Genomic DNA, 18,714 nt, shown 5'->3' on the forward strand with positions numbered 1-18,714 from the left:
ATGTGTCTGGACCAGCGAGCAGGACCTGACTGCGGTGACGCAGATAAGCTTAGCGCATAACGCAGATACAACAAACAGGACCCGATGCCACACATGAGAACATCGAATGTAGTGCAGAAAATCCACCATCGAGAAGTAAGTGATCACCAGGTGAGAAGGAGCCAATAGAGGGGGTGGCGCCGGCACTGCTTGGGATCACAGTGGAGGGCATTGATCAAGGACTCTGACCGCATGGTGGTGGAAGATTGTTGCACCCCCACCCCCAAGCACCTGAGGTAACAAATAATACCGGGACAGCAACTTCACTTCCGAGGGGGGGTGGGGGGGGGGGGGGAGGAACACCATTCACCACCGTGCCCATCTCTTCCCCCGTACAGACAAATCATAAGTGGGGTAAGCCATGCACTACAGTAGTTGGCGTCGGGTCTCATGCGCCACTAATAACTACAGAGACTCACCCCAACGCATACAGAAGCAAATAAATACTGCCCCACAGTTTGATCTCATTATAAACTGCAAAAAAAGCACATCATCAGGAGTCCCCCACCTGGTGAGAACCGATAGGCCGCAAGGTAATACCCCTTGAGCAGGCAGCGGTGAGTACCCGGGTGAGCAACACCAGTCCATACGCTCGACTATCATCCCAAGCAAGGAAGTGCGACATGTCGAGCAGCAGAGGAAGGGGAACACACCATACCAAACTTGATAAATGTACCCAACAAAAAGGGCAGGAAGAAGATGGCAACACGACTGAGCCAGCAACAGGTAAAGACGAACTAACCCTGAACAATATCATGACCTCCGTTGACAATTTTCACAATTCCCTACAAAGTCAAATAGACTATGTCTCTACAGAAGTCTCTCTAATAAGGGCGTACCTGCGCAAGTTGGGCGACCGAGTCCAAGAACTGGAGGACACTGCCAAAAACTTACAAGCAGGCAATTCGACCATTCAACAAGAAGTGAAGGAAAGTATGACAAAGACACTCAAAGCTAAACTAGATGAATACGAAGGTAGATCCAAAAGAAACAATATATGCATTATTCGTGTACCCGAACGTGCAGAAGGACCAGCCACTGACCTCTTCGTGGAGGATTTTATATTGAAATATCTGCCCCCCTGGGGCTTATCGAATTACTTCTCCACTGAGAGAGCCCACGAGCCCCGAGAGGAAGACCTAGACCAGCTCCCCCGAAGTAAAAACCAAAAAAAGTGGACAAAATATGAGTCAGAGTTATCGGACACCAGAAGATGATAAGCTACAGTGTATGCAGAGATAGGGGAGGGGTGGTAGGTCCTCGGGACACCTAGATACCCTCAGTTTCTTGTTTGGGAAGACAACAGGCACTCTGCAAGGTTTGGGAAGACAACAGGCACTCTGCAAGGTTGGGGAGGAGGGCAGTCAGTAAACCGTCATGCAGGGAGAGGGGTGAGAAATGTTGGAGTACCGTCAGGAATTACAACCTGCAATGCTTATAAAGGATGGGAGAACTTTTGTGCTATTCTTTATCTAATTGCATGGATACACTTCACACAGTCTCATCTAAACAAACACTGAAATCTGATCAAAGTCGGAAATAGCCCACAGCCCGCGCCCATCACTACTACCGCGCAGTCTATGGAGCTCCCCAAAAAGAGGTAAGTAATGCCCATAAACCAAGGGAAGGCGGACGTAACGTTTATCTCTCTTGCACGCCACTTCCGGACGCTAAGGAGGTTGGCATTCTAGTTGCGGTGCTCTGCCGGGCTCGGCCAGGCACTTCTGCCTCCTCCCAGATAAAGTCGCAGCATAGAGCCGTCGCACACCGGGTGCGCCGCTGACACGCCAAAGGTAAGCCCGTCTGAGCCTGGACCGTGCCGAGTGCCAGGACCCCTAGTCCTGGTCTGTCAGGTGCACATAGATGTAGATTATATTATACCAGTGAGCAAATAAGAGCTATCGATATTGGTGGCTATCGGTGTAAGCAGGTTTGTGCCTAACTAGACCAGGCCATTCTCCCCAACAGGGTCAGAGTTCTGTGTCCTACCTGTGGTTTGCGATTGGAGGCCCAAGATCGGATACAGACTAACCAGACTGTAACGATACTCAGAAACACTCAGCCCCAAAAAATGTATGACAAGGATTAACGAAAAGGACATGGTCTGTTCTGCCCCGATTAATGCACGCTCCCTCCCAAAGCACAGATACGAAGTAGCAGAACTCTTAGATAATCATCACCTTGATCTGCTATTCATCACAGAAACATGGGCCGACCCCTCTGCAGGGCCAGATTTTTGTATTGCCACCCCAGATGGATTTGCTGCATATAGATGAGAAGGAGATTTCCTATGAGCAATAGGAAGCATTCTAGAACCCGTGGCAGGTGAATCTAATTGTACCATTCTGGGGGATTTTAATTTTCATTTAGAAGCCGCCAAAGATAAGGATTCTATAACCCTTACCTCGGAGTTAGAGAGGTTAGGTCTTTCTCAAAAAGTTATGAATCCTACGCACTCAGCTGGGCATACACTGGATGGTCTTTTCACAAACAATGAGCAGATCGCTATAAAGGAGATCCCCCCTCTGACGTGGTCCGAACATTTTGCAGTTTTATTTGATATTGGGATATTGGATTTTTCCCTTCCACTCCCCAGCTCAATCCCCCGAAAACAGTTTAAGGCCTGGAGTGGGATAGATCAGCCCTTTCTTAAACAGCATCCAAATAACACGCAACCAGAAGAGGTTCCGGACCCAGAACTGGCCTCCACAAACTATACGGAATGGCTTCAAAATGCTTTTACTAGTCTTTAAAACTGTCTCCAAAAACAGGAAGGCTCCATCAGCCCCTTGGTTCTCTGAAGCATTGAGTCTGGAGAAACAAAGCTGTAGGAAACAAGAAAGACGTTGGTGCCTAGACTATAACAACCAGGAGAAATCTCTCAACAAGCTGGCACTGGCGAATTATAAACTTCTTATACTTATAGAAAAAAGCAAATATTACACCAGGAAAATAGAAACTGCACAAGACTCAGCTAAACAGCTGTTTCAAGTAGTTTCTAAGCTGGTAGGACCAGCAGACAATTCCGCTAAGTTAGCATCCCAAATACTCTGCAACCCATTAGCCAGTGGCTTTCAGGATAAGGTGGGGCAAATTTACTCGAACTTTACTGCCCCCACAATGAGTTGGAATCAGCTGTTTGGAGATAGCAAGAGTAGGAACAGTTTCAACTTAATGGAATTTAGGCCAGTCTCAGTGGGTCAGATCACTGTTCTTGTTAACACAAGCAAATCAGGCTCCCCATTTGACCCGTGTCCCCCATTAGTCCTGAAGCTGGTCCCAGACCTGATAGGCTCCAACCTTACCAATATTTGCAACTTTATGTTTAGTTCAGGCATCTATACTTCCATATGGAAAAAGGCCTGTATTTTGCTGCAGCTAAAAAAATCCAACCTTGATCCAGGAGAGATCAAAAACTATCGACCTATTGCATGTCTCCCTGTACCAGCTAAACTCTTTGAAAAGATCATGAATACTCAGCTGGCAATATTCATTGAGGAGAAAAGGATGCTGGATGATACACAGTTTGGCTTTAGGAAAGGACATAGCACAGAAACAGCGCTCATTAAAGCGCCGGATGATATCAGGTTTGTGCTTGACAAAGGAGGAGCCGCAGCATTGGTGCTATTAGATCTATCGGCAGCATTTGACAAGGTTGATCATGCTACGCTGATCAATCGTGTCTCAGCCTAAGACGTTGTGCACAAGGCCCAAGCACTTCTGTTCTCATTTCCATCCAATCGCACCTAGTCAGTTAGTTTGGGCGACTTCACATCTCCAGTTTTCTCACTCCCATGTGGAGTTCCGCAAGGATCGTTGCCAAGTCCGACATTGTTTAACATCTACGTTACGGACTTAGCACGAGTCAAAAAGGCCAGGAACTTGGGTGTCATTTTTGATGACAGGTTATCTTTTATACATGACGCTAATGCGGTGGTCGCCTCATCCTTTTATCGGTTAAGAATGATAAAGAAATTGTTACCTTTTGTACCGGCCAATACTGGAAGAAAGTTATTTGGTGCTCTGTTCATGTCTAAGGCTGACTATTGCAACAGCCTGTTTATTAATGCCCAGGAAAGGGTTCTGGGTAGGCTGCAGTTGGTACAGAACGCAGCTGCTAGGATGCTGTCAGGTACTCCCAAGTTTAAGTCCATTTCTAAGGTGGTGCGACAGCTCCACTGGCTGCCCATAAGAAGCAAAACGAAATTTAAAGCTCTTTGTATTGTCTACAAGGCAATTCACAATACAGGTCCGGAATACTTGAAGAAAGCCTTTTTGGCCTACACGCCTATCAGATCTCTTCTATCAGCAGATGCTAAATTTCTGGTCATCCCTAGAACCGAAAAAGCCAACTGGGGTCACAGAAGCTTCATAGTTACTACATCCAAATTATGGAATTCTGTTCCCGCGCAGATTAAGGCTAGACACGCTGCTATCATTCAAAAAACAAATAAAAACTTGGCTTTTAAGCAAAAGAATTGACAGACATGCCCCTCCCATCACTAACCACAGAGGAAGCAGCCACACTTGATAGTTACATCACCGTCAATGAAATCGTTAGTGTAATAAATAGCATACAATCGGGGAAAGAAATGGGACCAAGTGGTCTCCCAATAGAACTGTACAAACTCACAGATTCGAACATTGCACCCTACCTACGACAAATATATGAAGACAGCAGACGACAGGGGAACCTTGTCTACAGACCAGAGTTTGGCAACCATTGTGGGCATTCACAAACAGGGGAACCCGGCAGAATTATGCAGCTTATACCGCCACATATCGCTGTTCAACACGGAGGTTAAAATACTGGCCAAACTATTAGCAATTAGACTCTTACCGAATTTAGTGCACCCAGATCATTCTGGCTTTATGCCCGGGATAAACACTGCCTTAAACCTACGACGCCTACACAGCGTACTAGGTAGAAGAGAGACCATAAAGGAAGAGGCAGTTACTATCACATGATGCACGTATGGCGTTGGTTACCATCGAATGGCCATACTTCTATGCAGTACTGCAACAATTGCGTTTGGTCCTAAATACACCACGTAGGTCAAGTTGTTATGTGCCGACCCTTTAGCACAAGTAGTAGTAAATGGGCACACTTCACATACCTTTCCCCTCAAAAGAGGAACACGGCAGGGATTTTTCCTATCGCCACTGATTTTCGCCCTAATGCTAAAGCTGCTTGTTACCTGGATAAGAGGAGATCCCTCGATCCGGGGACTGCGGTGGACTAGGGGGTTGGCAGACAGAATCTTGTTATACGCGGATGACATTCTGCTTTTTGTGGCATCACCAAATTCATCCATTAACAGGAACATGCAAATTTTCACTCTTTTGGAAATACTCCAGATACACCATCAATTGCTCTAAGTCAGTGCTGTTTAGCCTTCATGGATCTGTATCCAAACTATCACCCGGCTGTTCAGTAACGACAGCCGAGGACTGCTTCTGTTATCTAGGAATCTACTTCACAAGGGATCCCCACCCTTCTATACGCATAATGTACTAGGCCCCCTGAAACGATTGCAAGAGGACACAACACTGGAGGAATCAACCACTATCCCTAGTAGGACGCGCAGCTCTCTTCAAAATTATGGCACTACCAAGTTTCCTGTTCGTCTTACAAAATACCCTGACTCTTTCTTTACTGACATTGAAAGTGAGGTACAAGCACTACTGTAGGGTGGACAACCCACGCAAATTGCTACACACAAACTGGTAAAGGGGTGGTATGACGGAGAAATAGCACTTCCAAATAGCCAAATGTACAACTGGGCCGGCCAACTGGCGATAATCAACCAGTGGATATATAGCTCTCAAACCGACCAAGCCTACCAGATGGATACAATACTTATGGGCCTCGGAGGCTACAGACAGGCATTGCACACGAACCCAACACAGCAGCTTCTAAAAGGCCCAACACAACAAACTGTCGCTCTATGGCAGACAGTGACAAAACAGCTACGATGCCGGAATAAAGTGACCCAATCCATGCCACTGTGGGATGCTGATTGGTGGGGTTCACTGATCAAATGTCCTGGTTTTGATAAATAGGATATGATCGGCATCTCGAGGGTGAGCGACCTGTGCTCAAGAGGCAATGTGAAACCATTTGTTGACATACAAAAAGTATGCAAGATAGCAGATTTCAAGACACAGATACCTACAAATCAGACATGCTCTAAAAGCGGCCATCCCACAGGTTACAGATCTCCCAGAACCGACACCTCTGGAGGACAGACTACTAAATGATTGGATAGACAGCAAAGTGATCTCTATGACGTATAGGAAATTACTCAATAACATGCCAGATCACTTACAGAAACTGCAGGAGAAATGGCAAAATAATATAGGAGAGCTGGAAGTAGAAGATTGGCAGAAAGGATTAGTGTCCCCCAGGGAACTGGCCATAACCTCCAGATTGAGATTAATCCAATTTAAGATCCAGAACGTATTTTTCCTGCACCACTTTGACAAAAATAAAAAGAAACAATGACTTCATGTATAACAGACCGTGTAAACAAGAGGAACTTGGACCATTTAACCCCTTATCCCCTTCCATGCGGGGCGGATTCCCCCGCTGTGCTGAGCGCTGCTTGCGCGGGCGTGGTCATGACGGAACGGTTCCGTCATGAGCACAGCTCAACCGACGCTCATGACGGAACCGTTCCGTCATGAGCGTCGAAGGGGTTAACATGGTAATGTCCTGCTATTCAGAAATATTGGGGTGCGGTGGCAACACAACTACAGTTGATCAGTGGAAAGGAACTCAAACACACAAGCAAATTCTATCGTATAGAGAAATATGGGGACAGACAGACCTCACCAGAAAGGAACAAATTTGGTTAACACTGGGTCTTGCCATTGCTAAACGGAACATACCACGGAAATGGGGAGTAGGTGAATACCTCACATAGTCGGAATGGGAAAAAGACATGGACTGGTCGGTTGTATGTCGTTACAACGCATTCCCTTGCAACGCATGCCTTTACCACGCATGCGTTACAACGGAATGCTATTTCCACGCACAACCTTTACCACGAATATGCCTTTACCACGCATACTTGCATGGTAATTGAATACTCTTGGTAAAGGTTATACCCCTCCCCTGTACCCTTACGTGATCACTCAATCATTATTACCCTTGCCTGTTACCCTCAATCTATATGTATATATATATATTTTACTACTTTTATTCTCCTTAACTCTTCACGTCTTCTCCTCGATCTTCTTTGCTTATGTCCTTTGTCGTAAAGAGGAAGCGTCATTCCGTTTCCTCTAAAACGATGCCGATTGTCACCACTTCCCTTCGTTTTGACATGTTCTTTTTTTTGGGGGGTGGGGGGGAGGCACCCCCCAAGCCCCCTTTTTATCACATGCTTTTTGGGGGGGGTGGAGGGAGGGGGGAGAGACCCCCCCAAGCCCCCTCTTTCTATTTTACTTTTGAATACACGTCTTCGCCGACATCAAAAACGGACTGAACCGGACGAAGATGAACAGGTTCCAGTGCAGCTTGCATGGTAAAGACGGTCGTGGAAGGCATACGCGTGGTAAAGACGTTTACGTGGTAAGTGTACCGTTGTAAACGTAACACGTAGAAAAGCCTAATGTTAGCAGATAAGACCATATATGAGAATAGAGGCTACCCTAAAAAATGGGAGCAAATCTGAAGTAGATGGAATGCACATAGGGGTCAGGTCTGTGCCCCGGCAATACAAAGAAATAGAACTTTCAGAGGGAGAGAGACGCTAGAACTGCGGATAATGTGAGCTTGTCGGGGCAAGCTTCTGACCATAATTTATAATATAAGGGCTTTGATTTTAAAGTGTATGTTATATTACTGTGATGTTTCCATTGTATCACATGACTTAATTTGTGAAATCCAATTTAAAAAAAAAGAGTTTGCAAACAATGTCATAAAGGAAGTTATGCAATACGAGTTAGCATGGAACTCAATTTGAGAAGGGCTCTGCAGGTAACCCTACTCTCTTGCACTACTAAAGCTAAAGCAAAGACAGATTTTTACCATTTGAGATACTTGGGGGGTGGAACCTGGTTCTAATTTAGCCCTTTTATGGTTGAAAGAAATGTTTGGGAGCTCTGGTGGTTTAGAAATACCAACTGAATCGATATGTAAAGAGGCAAGTCACCAAGTGGGCGAGTAAAACAGAGGACAATGTATGGCAAGAAAAAGAGAAATATGTTCCAGTAGCGTTGCCCACTACAGAGTGTGGAAGTTCGGGATCTAAGTAGTTTTGTCCCCCCGTCAAAAAATAGAAACGTTGAACGGTGCTGTGAGAGTAGAAGTGGGAAATGTGTTGACCTTAAAAAGAGTGTTTATTTTCAGTGGGTCACATGAACAGCGGTGGGAAGAGAAGCAGCAGGGAATGTATTTCTTGACTTGGAATTTAAAGCAGTAATTGAATTTCGGTTCATTTGCGGTCAACAAATTAAGGTATCCTAGTGATGGGGGGTGTTATGACAAGAAGAGGTACTACAAGTGAGGTTAAAGATCTTTTGTGCCACACCTCCACAGGGTAGTGATGAAACATAGCACAAGACGCAAGGCATTGCCAGTGAAGTATAGGGAATAGGTTTCATCTTAGATTGTGTCATAAGGATTTTCCTATTCTAGTTTGGGTTGTTGGGGACAAAGGTGTGCAGTGTTGGCTTTGATGTGTGTGAGACTGTGAGAAATGCTTGAGCGTGGAATATGGAACATGGTAATGAACCATTTGAAGGATAATGCTAGACTGAAAATGATGTGGGTGGCAGATGGAGAACTAGCTAGAGGAGGCAAAGCACACCATATCCATTACATCCATGTAGCTCCTTTTTTTGTTGGAATAAGCTTGGAGAAATAAAACCTCTTGTAACTACTATTTGGCTAAACGTATTACTTGAGTTGTAGTAAAGGGATTTATATAGGAGGCACAATATCTGAAATTTTACTTCAGCAGCTACTGGCAACCAGTAAGTTACCTCTTCACTTGTACACAAGGTTCATTTTTGTGGGCTTAACAACACACTTATGGATGTCGTGAGCACTTTGGAGTTTCTGTAACATTTAACGAGCTGCCCTAGACATGGTGTGACGAATGCCCCCACTAGCAACTTCTGCATACTAGCTGGGATGAGATAGAAAGTAGGTTTTAATAGGTATAACCAGGGCTTTAAGTGGGATGAAACATCTGGGAGGCGGTCTCTCCTAGGGGCGAGGCCAATGTAATTAAGGGTGTGGCTTAAAAACACAGGGGCAGATTTATGTTGCACTTGCGCCACTTTTGCGCCGCCGTTGCGTCACTTTTGTGACGCATCAGCGGCGCAAATCCTGCGCCATGGTGCGGGGTATTTACAACGTGACGCATCTGGGAGATGCGCCACGTTGTAAAGCCCTGCGCCACATGTAGGCGTTCCAGGGCAGGTGGGGGCGTTCCGGCGCAGGAACGCCTCCTAAAAGTGGCTGAGTGAAATCTACAAGATTTCACTCAGTCACTTTTAGGCCCATGCTGCGTCAAAACCCTGCGCCTGCTTGAAGCAGGCGTAAGGATTGACGCAGCATTGTAAAGATAGGGCCCTCCAGATCATTGCTGGAGCTGCGTCGCGCTTGCGACGCAACTCCAGCAATGCGTCACTTTTCGGCACAGATGCGTCACGCATCTGTGCCGTTTTTGCCCCATGGTGCGCCGCATTATAAATGCGGCGCATCCATGGTGGCGCAGCAGTGGCGCATAATAACTGGCGCATCCCTGCTGATATGCAGGGATGCGCCAGTCGTCATAAATCTGCCCCACACTGTCTAAAAATCTGTGCTTAGCATAGTGCTGGTAGCATAAACTGGTACTCTGCTGTTCCTATCATTGCATCAAGATACAACAAGCAACACTATACCTATAACCAGCCAGGAATATTGGCGCCATCTGCATTCCTTTTTGCCCTGTTTACCTTTACCCCCTCTACCTCCCATTCCACATAAGATGTTTTGTCTTTGCTACGTAACACAAAAAAACGTATGTTAATGTGTAATAGCATTTTTTTCGTCTGTCTGTTCTCACCGCGGAGTTCGAACAACCTTGGCCGATGCCCGGTGGAGCTGTTCTATGCAGCTATAGAGGAGTTTGACCCTAGTTCACCCCCTCGGCCGTCACCTACCCAGCCGGACATCTGACATGGTTTTCCTCGCCTCCCCGTTATGTTTCCTTCCCTCTATCTTTCTCTTATGTCTATACTTGGAATCTGTCACTGAAGTACTTATGTAATCTTTAACTTGCTGATCCTCATGTAAAGTGCTCTGATACCTACGGGTCCATCCAGCGCTATATAAAACCTTGCAAAAAAAATAATAAATTGGCGTCGTCAATGGTTGTTAGTTGCATAAGAAAAATAATAAGCAACTATGGCTTTGTTGTGTATAATACTGAAAATACTTCAGTTCTGAAATGCCGATACTGTGAAAGAAAAACGAGTCTCTTTAAATTTACATCAAAGACTTTGAGCAGTTGTAGAACTGCAGAGTTTAGATTTTTTTTTCACCCTGAGGGTGTGGGCAAAAATGGAGAGCCCAACAGGGACCCGTCTCAGCACCTACTTTCAAGAACTGCCGGTGCTCAGCACCGGCAGGACCCGGCCCACTTAAAGCCCTTGGCAGAACTGAGGGAGGAAGACATACTGTCGCACCCCGAAGGGGAGCAACTTGAGGGCAGGATCACAAATGATGCTGAAGTTAAGTATTAGTTGTTAATTGTGGTGTCAGGATTAAATAAAGATCAGAATGGACAGAGCAGGGAGAGCATTCCTCTTCTTTCCTAGGAGTAAGTCAGGTTTACCAAAATTTAATTGGAGGCGGCTATCTCACATTCACCTTTTAATTTCTCTAAGACAACGTCCCAGAGATGAAAGTTGATTGCTGCACCCAATACGCAGACTCCTGATTGGGAGTAGACAGCGTCCGACGGCAACTGTACGTAGTGTTTAGAAATTATGAAAATGAGTGGTGAGAGAGAGATTAAGAAGTCACTTACCTGAAACCGCTTACCCGTTGCCTGTCTCGTACCGCCCGGTGCTGAAAATAGAAAGAGGACAGCGTAAGAAAAGGAAGAAACAAACAAAGGACTACAGAAGGAAGCACAGGGGTGGCAACGGAAATCGGGGCCGCAAAACATTACAGAAAACGGACTTTGGTTTTGAACAAAGCGCGGCAGGACGGTGAAAAGGCGGATGAGAGTGACTGACCCAGGGATTGAAGGAAACTCATTCGGAATCAGAACTTCTCTCCGGACGCAAAGGGAGAGGATGTTGCATTACGACCATAGATGCCGACTTTGGAATTGTGGAACCAGGTTCCTGTTTTAGCGCCGGCACAGCATCCTGTGATTCTGGGCAAATCACTTTCTCTCCTGTTGTCTGAAAAATTATTTAACAATGTATAACGTAACTGGTGCTGCTGTAAACCGTCTTTTGTCCCTATCATTACATTTGAGCCGGCTTCAGCCAGGAGAGAAAAACAGAAGTGGACGGATCTTTCCACCACCCAGATGAACCTACAGCCCTCAAGTCGCTTACTTTTAATAAATAAATGATATCCAACATGCTGATGGCCATTATCTGTACTGCTGTTGAGCAATAAAATAGAAATAAAAAAAACACAGTTCTGGGTATAGGAAATGAATTTAATTCCTTGATAGGCAACGAAATTATTTTTTAATCCCTCAAGTGCGACGTGCAAAAATGGCCGGTCCCGTTTTGGAACTCCTAGCGAAAATGCGTTTCAATGATGCTAGGCAAAAATGGTAATACATGTTTATCCAAGATCGAATATATTCCGTTTTTTTTCTTTCCAAAATACTGATTTATTTGTTTAATTCTAAGAAATCGGTACATTGAGAAAAAAACAGTACACCTTTCTCCTTGATACGCCCGGGCCAGCATTTTACAGATCAACATTGAAACACATTCTAACTATGCGTTCCAAAGCAGAGCCAGCCAACTTCGCTGCTGCTTTCAAGGATTAAAACATGTTTTTTAATAGACAGCGAGCGGCAGAATAAAAGTGAGTGAGGAGCTCCGGCACTGATTAGAAAGTTTATGGAAGTTTAAGAAACGACAAGTTTATAGTGATAATGTGTTTAATTAGAATTTAACTCTTTTGGACACTACCCCTGGAACTGATTTGGACTGAACAAGCACATTGTGCAGAGGCAAAAAGCCAAGACTCTTTGTAAGAGGAGCAGTGTTGCCAGATTTTTAGACCAATCCTAAGCCCAAAGCCGCTCAAATATAAACCCAAAATAAGCCCAACCAGACCGGTTTCAGCCCAACAACCAGCCCAAACTCGCAACTCTCAAATTATGCAGAGATAGTCATCAGAAACCACTTAAAGGATGAATCTAAATTCTATTCAATATACAGATGGTGGAAGGGGGTTAACTGGGCACCTGTGTTAATGCTACTCATTTTCATGACCCATCACAACTGTAACATTGCGACTTGTAACAGGCACTGCTAAAGCTACAATAGTAGAAAACACAGATTGAGAAAGGCAGAAATAGTATTATGTGCTAATTACTGCTCCCTCAAATTTGTATTTTAAGCAGCTCCCAAAAGTAATGCCTAGTAGCCCCCGCTTACCCCATAGCCCCTCCCTCCTTCCCGAATGGAGTCTGACAACCTCCACTTCTATTTCATCTACAGCATATTTGTCAACATTTGGAAACAAATAAGAATGAGATTCAGAGACAAACCCATGTTAAAATAATTACTCCTTTAACTATTTTGTTTGGGGGGGTACTTTAAGAGGTAATTATGTAAAATAGTACAATTTTTAGCTCCCAAAACGTGCAGTGTTCTGCCTAAATTGAATAATAGTACCACCTATGGTAGAGGATGTGGCGTTATGGCCACAGCCATGTGTTGGAGGCAGCAGCAGTGTGCGCTTCCCTCACACAGAACAGGTAACACACAGACAGTAGCACAGCAACCTTCACTTATTTATTTGAGATTATTATATAGCAATAACTAGATCCAAAGTTATCAGAACACTTTACAACAGCAAATGTTCACATGTAAGATAACAAGTCTATACAGAACTGATTCAGAGTGCTTTACTCATAACATAGCACTCATTCCTACTCTTACTATAAATGAACTTACTTCAATTTGTGCTTGCTTCCACATGCTGCGGCCAGGCCCCGCGAGTTGACGGCCACAGCAGCACAGGGCTGCACCCCCAGGCCGGATCTGATAGTCTGAGACCCGAGAGAAAAGTGACACAGTGCATAGCTGGCAAGGTTTCAGATTGCTTATGTGTGACATATTCATAATTTCAGTGTAATTATGAGTGACATTCAACAACTATGAGTGACACTTTCTTGCGAGCAAAAATCAAGCAACAAAGATGAGGGAAACATATATAACAAATTACAGCCTTTTCAGCTATGAGAAACTCTACGAAGATCTTAAAACTATTGCACAGCACCAGAAATGGAAGGGCACTATTCGACATGAAAACAGACTGCATAGTTGCCACATTTTAAGAGTGCTTATATGTTACATTTTCAAGGTTTCAGAGTACTTATGAATGACATTCAACTGTTAAATGTATGACACTAAGAGTGACACTTTTTTGCGAGTAAAATCAAGAAATTAAGTTCATGTAAACAGATAAACATAAGAAATAACACTCATTTAACCCCTTCAGTGCCCGCCCCTTTCCCCGCCCAGTGCCGGCCGTTGCATTAGCGGGCGGGGTCTATGACGAGCTGGACTCGTCATGGGCACAGCGCCACCGCGGCCCATGACGAGTCCAGCTCGTCATGGGCACTGAAGGGGTTAAACAAGGACAAGCTATGAAAAGAAAATGAAACTGATGCAAATCACCTGATCCTACTGACAAACGATTGTATACCCACAATCTAATCCTACATGATTTAACACTCGTGATCACCCCTGCTGCTTTCAGAACCACCGAGAATTTGCACTGACAGTGTAAAATTGCCAGACCATGACTGGGTCACAAAGGGCAAATGCTAGCAGCAGTATAACTTAAGTATACACAGTGCGCTATGTGTGTCTTTTAAAAACAGCCTCACCGTGATAGGAAACAAGTCGATTCGTTTATTTTGCCTATGCCCTCACTAAAAGGATCCCAGCAATGACATCCTAGGACCCGGCAGGACTTGTAAAAAAAATTACTGATCCTGTCTGGTGTTCGACACGTGCAGAGTCATGAGAACACCGAAAGGAGCTTGCTCTGCCAACAATTACCGTCCGCATAACAGTGACTGATTTACAAAACAAAAGCAGAGAATATATTACTTCACTTACTATTTGCTGTAATTCAAAGCTGGCGAGCGTGGCAGTTCATAACGGACCGCTTATGGCAGCAATAAGGACTCCGAGTGAAGTCACTGGCTGGCCCCGGTCTGGAGTGGGACTCTTGATGTCCGTTGCAGCGTTGGTGGTCACACCTAGTCACTCATTTTGTCTCAGTCTTTTCCATGACGACGAGACAGTGACAGTATGACTGTGACACGGTTGTGCGATCCGGACGCCAGTCGTCACCCTGCTGAGTGTGCTGAGCACGCCGAGATTGCCTGCAGCCGCTTGACTGCTTTTAATAAAGCGTGCGGGGTATGGGCAAACAGTATTCCCAGGGCCGTCATTAGTAGTGCTTTCGGCACTCATACCCAATGCTAGGGTGAAGTTTGGCAGTGCCAGCAGCAGGTGCACTTGCACATACACACACGCACGCACTGCTGCGGGAGGGGAGGGGACAACGGTCATTGATGCTCACGTCATGTGCGCACAGGCTGACCTTGTGGGGGGTCCTCCTCCAATCATAGTCTCCATGTCAGCGCGCTACGCGCTCATTCGCCATGATGGACCTTGCAACACAGATGAGCCACTGTGATAGGCGCACACCACCGGCTCGTCGTAGTTGGCGCCGCCCAAGGCAGTATTTTGCGTACACTGGCCTTAAATCAGCCCAAAAAGTAGCCCCCGCCAGGTATGGCTTTTTCCCGCACAATTGGGAAAAATGTCACCCAATTGTGCGGGAAATAGCCCAATCTGGCAACATTGAAGAGGAGCCAATGGCTGAAGTGGACTGGCCCATGCTGTATTCTTTGGTGGGGGTAACCAAAATTTGAATGACACTTGAAGGGACCAATCGATGAAGAGGCCTGACTGAAAGCCCCTCTATGTATGTATATTATAAATACTTTTTTTGTTAAAACATTAGTCTAGCAACGCAGCTAAAGCGGTCTTGAAAGCTGGACCTAAAAATGAACTAAGGTCAAACACACTATATCTGGAGCAGGTGCATTTAACCACCAAACATTCTCTCTAGTTTATAGAGCGATGACCTACAAATAAGCTGCAGCACTGAAACTCCATTAAACTCAGCGACGCAAGCCCTTCTTACCGCACTATCCTTTTTATGATATGCAAGATCAGAGATAGCAGAATTTCTCGCATCCTCACTGGCTCTACTGCTCAACAATATATTGAAGTCCGGCTGTTTTCCAACATAATGGAAAAAGGGATCCATACTGCCTTTACTAAAAAAGCCAACTCTGAATCCTCTAGAGAAAAAGAACTACCGGCGGATTGCTCAGGTCTCTACACTTGCTAAAGTTTCAGAAAGACGTGTAAATTCTAATGGCAGACTCACAATCTACTTTAGCTTTGATGGCGCTCTGAATGCATTCAACTAAAACCCTATTGAATCTTTCAACCTTGCCATTCGCCTGAGGAAAGTATAAAGGAGTGCGTGAATGCTTGACACCTATCTTTGTCAAAAAATCTTGCATGAGTTGTGAAGTAAACTGAACCCCATTATCTGTAAGTAACTCTTCAGGTGTACCCTCTCTGCTGAATACATCTTGAAGGAAACGCATGACAGAATTGGTATTTGGTTCAGAAACACCTCTGACTCCTACCCACCTGGATAAATGATCAACTAAGACTATGAAATATTTCATACAATTGGGTAATACATGAAACGGTCCAAGAAAGTCTATTGCGACCTTTTGCCACACTCTGTTGGGAGAAATTTATGGTTTGGGAGATGGAGAATTTGTGACCAAATGTTTGTCACTGTATAAACACTGTGTGCAATTAACAACAAGTGTTTCCACATCTCGATCAACAGACGGCCACCAAAAATCATTACGAACTCTGCGCTTGGTAGCAGTCATGCCCAAATGACCTGAATGCGCAGTTTCTAAAATTCTTTGTCGAAAACAAAATGGAGAAATCAATTTACCTTCTCTGACTAAAAGATTACCTTCAAGAGATAACTCATTTGCAACCGTACAAAATGGTTGTAACTCAGGTTCAACAGATCTTTCTTTAGGCTAACCTTTCACTACAAACTCCATAACTTGTTTAAGTAATAAATCACTTTCTAATGCTTTATGCCACTCTACCATGTCACAACAGATTACGGTGTCGTCAATGTTAGCAATTATACACTCTTCAACGTCATATTTATCTCTCTCGCTGATTTTTTGGACCAGAATGACATCCTGGATAGAGCCCAGTTTGGTTTTAGGAAAGCTCATTGCACTGAAACTTCGCTGGTAGCAGTCACTGAGGAGATTCAGGACATAATGGAAAAGGGTGGCAAGGCTGCAGTGATACTCCTGGACCTATCCATACCCTTTGACACAGTCACGTGTTCTTGAAGCACCGGCTGACCTAGATTCAAGGCTTATTCCTTAAGCTACTATGCTCGTTTCTTGATTAAAGGGAGCAAACAGTTAATATGGGAGATTTCAGCTCCAAGCCTTTCACCTTACCATGTGGTGTCCCACAAGGGTCCTCATTAAATTCCACACTATTTAACATATATGTGGCTCCCCTTTTGAATTTGATAAGATCTTATGGCTTTTCCACTGTTTTTTTAAGGTGACCATGTCCAAATTGTGGTATCTATAGATAACAACTTAAATGAGGTAGCCACCCGATTTATTGAGAGCACCAGTCAATTGGATGAGATCCCACTGTCTTAAACTAAAGTCAGAGAAGATGGAGGTGCACCTCTTATAATGAGATACTTCTGTTTGTAATGATGCTTGGTGGCCGCAGTCCCTCGGTTCTCTTCCCATCCTAGTACCAAATCTAGGAACTTGGCAATCATTATTGATTCCACCCTCTCCTTTAGAGATCAGACCAACCAACTCACTTCCTTGTGCTTCCTCGTTGTAAAAACCATGTACAAAATTCTTCCCTTTTGACCTACAGAAAATAGTGGTCTCCTCTCTTGCATTTTCATAGTTGAACTATTATAATGCCCTTTATGCTGGTACTCAGCAGGGCATTCTAAAAAACTTAAAAGACTACAAAATGCAGCAGCCAGCCTTCTTAAAGATATCAAGAAACTTAAACCAGTGTCTAAAGCAATGGAAGAACTACATCGTTTCCCCATTAAAAAAGAGTCGCTTTTAAAGCACTTTACATAGCACACAAAACGCCTAATCATTGTGGACCTACCTTTCTTAAGAACAAAATCTACTGGTACACCCCTAACAAATCGCTTTGATCACCTGCAGTTAGAAAAACTGTCTATTTCGTTAAGTCGCTGAGCCTCTTGGGGTGGTAGAAGCGTCTGCAATGTTACGTCCTGTCTCTGGAATCAAATTACATGGCATCTGTGAAATCAGCCCAATATCCTTATCTTCAAAAAATGTCTTAAAACCTGGTTGTTCACTTTTCCCTTGTAAGCTAGACCTTAGGCAGATTTTTCTCTTTGCCTCAAGCAAATGGCAGCTCCATGACGCCCATGGACTGGTGGAGCGCTTTACAAAACCTAAATCAAATAAATCAAGAGCTTTTTATAGAACACCCACAGACTCTGATGATTGGCTGCGTGTGATAAGCGTCAAAAACAGTTTACTTTCCAAAGCGTTGTCACATTTCTCATTGTAATACCAAATTCCATCCTACGCAATTTATCCTCCTGTCACCTCTTTAATGTGGGCACACAAACGGGATTGTTGGGGAATCTCGGGTTCAATACCCACACTCCCTCAAAAGATTACTAAATACCTCACTGGAGTGAAACTTGTACTACTGCTGACAGCCGGCCTGTCCTAGCGAATTGCCAACCATTGTTAATTTGAAGCGCATTTTTTAAGTCAATATTGAAGCACTGACTAACGCTAGTGACATGGGGCCAGATATACGACCCTTTTTTGCACTTGCAAATGGGAGATCGCCCCGTTTGCACCCGCAAGAAAGGGTAATGGCATGTACAAACGTTATTTTGTGAGTCACTGACTCACTGTTAGAAATGGGATTTCTGGTTGGCTGAGGCTTGCGCCAAAGCCAGGCAGTAACCACCACTCTAGTCAGGGCAAGGAAGTTACACGCCAAAGATAACCGCTGCTCACCCCCTTGGTAGCTTGGCACGAGCAGTCAGGCTTACTCTGGAGGCAATGTGTAAAGCGTTTGCGCACGCACACAGCAACAACACCCTAGGTGCACCACAAAAGGGACTCCACACAAGGTTATATATAACAATAGCCTTTGTATTATCATAAATACATTAGAAACATAATCACATAATATACATTGTGCCAACTGGCACTAGGCAATATTCACAGGGGACAATTTACATGCGACAGGGCCAATGGGGCCACTGTCAAAACAATCACCAATCACCAC

At 44.6% G+C, this 18,714-nt stretch overlaps 1 protein-coding gene across 3 annotated transcripts in view; it reads right to left on the reverse strand.

The window, feature by feature from the left end:
* The window catches only part of SNUPN (snurportin 1), a 190,550-nt gene extending 179,434 nt beyond the window's left edge, over positions 1–11,116 (reverse strand). For 2 of the 3 annotated variants that reach the window (XM_085643849.1, XM_085643853.1), the window contains exon 1: positions 11,070–11,116. The gene's annotated coding sequence lies outside the window, so the exon portion shown is untranslated. The remainder of the gene's footprint in view (positions 1–11,069) is intronic. The other variant, XM_085643850.1, reaches the window with a different exon arrangement.
* Positions 11,117–18,714: the final 7,598 nt, after the last annotated feature.

This window comes from Triturus cristatus, chromosome 3_1, assembly GCF_964204655.1.
Source record: "Triturus cristatus chromosome 3_1, aTriCri1.1, whole genome shotgun sequence".
Taxonomy (NCBI): Eukaryota; Metazoa; Chordata; class Amphibia; order Caudata; family Salamandridae; genus Triturus; species Triturus cristatus.